Raw genomic sequence first — 6,024 nt, 5'->3', positions numbered from 1 at the left:
ATGTGGATAGACATTTCTGAATGGGATAAACAAGTGAAGATATTCATGTATTATTAGAATGCTTACCAAAGGGTTTACCTCTATAGTGGAGAATTTTATCAATCAAGTAAACAAGATGGCACATTCTTTGGAAATTAATCATCCTATTTCTTCAGTCACTATTTTCACTGCACAATGGGCTTATGTACAATATGATCATGGTGGCAGGGATGAAGGTTGTGCATGGGTTTCTATTCACAAAGGCTTACAAGACTTCAGTCACTGCTAAATGACCCATCCTCCAGCAAAACACACCAACACTGAGTCCAAACTATGGGACTATTATGAATGGAAATCAGCTAGCAATGTGTTGGCAGGTTGATTGCTCTGGACCACTTCCATCATGGAAAATGAAGCATTTTATTCTTACTGGAACAGACACTTATTCTGTATATAAATTTTTCTTCCCTATGCACAATGCTTCTGCCAAAACTGAACACCAGCAAGGTGAAAATACCTTGCAGGGTTAGGGCAATGTTCTTGGGAAAGCTGTGTATGTTTTCAACCAGCATCCAATATATAGTGCTTACTCCAACAGCCAGGATTTTTTTTTGGATTATAGAGTTGGAAAGGTGAGTAGTACCATTCACCATTACTCTTAGTAACCCACTTGAAAAGTGTTTGCTTTCTGCTTATGTTTTTGTTTAGTTCCAGATGGAGAAATTCTCCCACCTGGAGACACAACACTAATTTCATTGAACTCAAAGTTAGCCATTTTGAACTTCTCAAGCATCTCGATCAACAGGAAGAGAAGGGAGTTACTGCATTAGATGGTGTGATTGGTCCTCACTGCCAAAAGAGAAATGAGATTGATATTACAGAATGAAGAGAAAGAATATTATGTCTGTAATCCAGGAGATTCCTTAAGACATCTCTCAGCACTACCATGTCCTGTGATTAAAGACTAAGGTAAGCTACTGTAACCTAACTCCAACATGATGATTAAAGGCTCATACCCTTCAAGAGTGAAGATTTTATTCATGACACCAGGCAAATAACTATGTCCTGCTGGAATGCTTGATGAGGGTAAAAGCAATAGAGAATGGATAGTGGAAGAAGGTTCTGACTGTCAGCTACAACAACATGACAAGTTGTAGAAATGATGACTATGAGTTTTCTCCTTGTATGTGTAGATCTAATATTTTTGCTTTGTTTATCTGTGAAATGTAAGATTAAATGGAGTCAGGACATTTTCATTTGTACATATCTTTGTTGTATCATGTTGTTCAAAAGTAGTACCAAGTTGAACTGTGTGTTAGGCAATGGTCTGCTAACTACAAAACTGGAAGCATAAATCTACCAGAAGCCTGTCATTCTTCAAAAACAAAGATGAGCCTCTTTGCTCCTGTAATATTTACAGTCTCAGAAATTATTATGATTGTGTTTATTTAGAGATTATGTATGTAGTTTAAGAAGATATAAACAGGTGTCAAATTGACAAGGGGTTAAGTGATAAATATAGGGTCTCTGTCAATTTGACTGAGCTAGGATTCTCTGTGGTTGATATTTGAGATACAGTTATCCCTACAATAAAATCAAATATAATGTGATTCACTCTATGATGGGTCTGCTATAAGCAGCCTATCAATTAAAAGGAAGTTTCCTCGGGGGTTCCTGGCTCTAACATATATACACTCAGGCTAAGTTTACTTGTTTTCTGCTTAGTCTAGATCTTGCATGTCTCATCATCCAAATTCTGGTTCTTTGGACTGGAGCCAGTGCCCTACTCTAGTAACTACTGACCCTGGGAATCATCAGCAACCTGCTTTCTTACCTGCAGGACCAGCCAGATCTGTCTGTCAGCCTGCCTCCCTGCCAAAGGACATACTGATTCTGTTCATCTGACCTAGATTTGGGATTATCCCACCTCTACAACTTCATGAACCATCCCCTTGATATAAACATATAAATATATACTTTATTTTTGTTGTTAGGTATCACTGAGTTGGTTCCAACTCATAGCAACCCCATATAGGGTTTCTGATGAACAGCTGGTGGGCTTGAACTGCTGACCTTGTGGCTCACTATCCAGTGCATACCAGGAGTGATATATATATATATAGTTTCTCTCTATCTCTTTCTCTCTAAATATACATATAATATGTATATACATAGATCTATGTATATATATATATATATATATATATATATATATATATATATATATATATATACTTATTATACATATACATACATATCCTGGAGGATAAGCAATGGACTATTAACCACAGAGTCTGCAGTTCAAACAGTGTTGCTATAAGTGGGAACCAACTCCAAAGCACTTAACAATAACTCTATATACATATATAAAACTTTGACTGGTTTTACTTCTTTAGAAAAACCAGTGTAAGACAGCATCAAAAGAATATGGAAGGAACAGAGTCACTGTAAAAAACAACAACAACAACAACAACAACAACAATTGGTCACTGTTCAACCATTTCAACAGTAGCATATGATCAATAACTGATAGTATTGAAGGAAGAAGTCCAGACTGCACTTAAGTTATTAGCAAAAAACAAGGCTCTAGTAATTATGTTTTGCTGCATTTTAATGTGCTAGACTGCAAGGTCGCTTTGAACCACCAGGTTGGTGGTTCAAGCTCACCAGCCTCTCCTCGGAAACCTGTACAGGATCACTTTGGGTCAGAACCAAACCAAAGGCATTTAACAACAACAAGTAATTGGTAGAATACCAACTGAAATTTTAAAATAACCTGTCACAGCTATAAAGGCATTTACTTGTCTGTGCCAAGAAATTTGGAAGATAACTACTTGGCCAACTGATTTAAAAAGATCCACGTTTGTGACCATTCCAAAGAAAGGATTCACAATGGAATGCATAAATTATTAAACAATATCATTAAAATTTGAAGCAAGTAAAAATTTTCAGAAGGTAATTCAGAATTGTTGAAGCAGTTAATCCACAAGAGACTTTCAAAAATTCAAGTCAGATTCAGAAGAGGACATGAAACCAGGGATATCATTGTTGATGCTAGATGGATCTTGCTTAAAGTGTTTACTTGTGTTTTATTGAAATTCAACTGTGTGAATTATAGCAAGCTGCATAACATTGAAAACAATGAGAATTCCAGAACACTTAATTGTGCTAATGTGGAAAATGTACATAGAACAAGAAACCATCATTCAAACTGAACAAGGTAATACTTCATGGTTTAAAATCAGAAAATGTGGTTTTATCCTGTCACCATACTTATTCAATCTCTATGTTATATAAATAATCTGAAATCATGGACTTCATGAAAAAGAATGCTCCCTCAAAATTGTTGGAAGACTCATGAACAACCTGTGACACGTAGTTGATACAGTCTTGATTGCTGAAAGTTAAGAGGACTTGATGCAACTTCTGATGAAGATCCAAGAATACAGTCTTCAGAATGGATTGCATCTCAATGTAAAGAACATAAAAATCACAAATGGACGAATAAATATGGTAAAAGGAACAAAAGGTTGGAATTGTCAAGGATTTCATTTTACTTGGATCAACATTCAATATTCATGGAAGCAGCAGTCAAGAAATCAAATGACAGACTGCATTAGATGGATCTGCTACACGAGACCTCTTTTTAAAATGCTAAAGATCAAAGATGTTACTTTGAGGACAAAGGTGGGCCGTATCCAAGCCATGGTATTTTCAAATGCTCCCTATGCATGTGAAAGCAGGAAAATTAATAAGGAAGATCTGAAGAAATTCATGCATTTGAATTTTTGGGTTGGTGAAGAATATTGATGGATTGCCAAAAGAACCAATAAATCTGTCTTGGAAGAAGTACAGCCAGAGTACTTATAAATGAGAATGGCAAAACTTAGCCATGTGCTTTGGGCATATTATCTGTAGGGGCAGTCCTTGAAAAAAAATTATATCAGGATTAATAAAGTAGAGGGTCATAGAAAAGAAGGAAGGTGATATGGATTGATACAGTGGTTGCAACAATACATGCATACTTAACAACAATTGTAAGGATGTTGCAGGACCAGGCAGTGTTTCATTCTGTGTGCATGGGCTCACTATGAGTCAGACCTGACTCAAGGACACCTTCCAACAACAACTAGAGAAATTAATAGCACTACTTTAAATTTCTTTAATTGCATTGATTAATAAAGGAAAAGTGATTCCATTTGTTCAAAACTTAAAAATCTTATGAAGATGTTGATACTACATATGAGACATTCTAAAACACTAACATTGCAATAAGTAATAACAGAATAATCACTCAGCTGAAGTACCTTTTCAGAATTAATGTATATCAGAAATAAACTATATTTTCTTTCAGAAGAAAATCTACCTTCTGTTTGTGCCTTTTTTAGGAGTCTTGGCACTGTGGGATAAAAGCACTGGACACCAAGGTCAGTTTAAACCACAAGGTCAGCTGTTCAAACTCACCAGCTACTCTTTGGAAACCCTATACAGGGTTGCTATGAGTTGGAACAGACTCGATAGCACTTAACAGCAACAATATACAAGACATATAGACATTGATCTGTATTGTCATTATAGAAAGGCAGACTGATCTCCTGTTGTCCTGTGATTAACTGTATACTTTACCCACCCATCTGTCTTTAAAAGAGTATGCGTGCCTTTGTTATTCAATGTTTAGTTAATCAAATATCTAAAATTAAAAGTAAAAATTAGTTTCTCTAAAGGTTTACAAGATGAATTTAAAATCTCTTAAGTTCAATTTCAAAATAAAAAGCACTAATAATACGTTTTGTTTATTTTCAACTCAGCAGCTTTGAAAATGGAATTAATAAATTAATACTTGGATTTTGACTTACACTTAAGAAATCGTATACTCCCAATACTCTTTAAAGTTAATAAAATAGTAGCAATTATATAAATGGAAAATTTCATTGTAGAATACATTAGCGTTCCTCCATATACTTAAAAAGAATATTTTTGAATGGGGCACGTTCATTCCTGTGCTTTAACAATCTAGCATCTAGCATGACTCATAACATGAGTTAAAAATAATGATTTTTCAAAATGAACTGGTCAAGAAATATGCTTGTTTACTATGTGTTACCATATAGTAAAGATAAGCACAAGATATTGTTAGTTCTACTTACACAAATTGAACCTGTGATTTTTGTTTTGGTTTGCATTTGGAAATCTATTTTTCCTAAAATAAATAAAAGTTTACTTTCAATAAATGCATGGTAATTTCTATACTTTTGCCATTTCTACTGTGCCATATAACTTTTTCATATATAAACTGATTAACTATGATATACTTATTCGAATGCATTTTTGTTTGATTAGACTACTAACAATAAGGAAATTTCCAAACTAGTTCATTACCAGAAAATATTTAATAGTGCATTGCCAATGTGGATTATCAGTGTGATATTTCTGAAGCATTATGCTATAAACTAACATACCAAGATTGAAGACTGCTATTTATGCCAGGTAAGAAAATATATTTATACATCAAGTTTTTCTTTCAATTTTTTTTTTTCAATAACTGAAATATATACCACTTAAGGTGGTTGTTATATATGGTCCTATGAATTTAAAAATGACTAGACCATAAATTGGTCCATACATACTGAATGTTTTTGTCAAGTGCCATGGAGTGGTTTGAACTATAGCAACTCTGTATAGGAGCAGCTAGTGGCTTTGAACCACTGACTTCGTGGTTAACAGTGCTGTGCTTACCTAGCAACACCACATCAGGATTCCATACTTACTGAAATTCTATATGTAAAAGAAAGAAGTCATGCCCTTGATTTACACTGTACACAAAAATTAACTTAGAATGAATTATGGATTAAATGTAAGAGATAAAAGAAAAAAAAGGTAGATAAGAAATTATTTAAGTGCTGATTGTACAAAATGGTTTCTTACGTATGGCTTCTAAAACACAAGAAAAAACAAAACAGTTGTACAAAATGGTTTCTTACGTATGGCTTCTAAAACACAAGAAAAAACAAAACAGGGAAGTTAAACTTCTTTTTTTTTTTTTTT

This window comes from Chrysochloris asiatica, unplaced genomic scaffold, assembly GCF_000296735.1.
Source record: "Chrysochloris asiatica unplaced genomic scaffold, ChrAsi1.0 scaffold00225, whole genome shotgun sequence".
Classification (NCBI taxonomy): Eukaryota; Metazoa; Chordata; class Mammalia; order Afrosoricida; family Chrysochloridae; genus Chrysochloris; species Chrysochloris asiatica.
The sequence above is the reverse complement of the archived record's forward strand: the minus strand, read 5'-3'. Positions refer to the sequence as shown.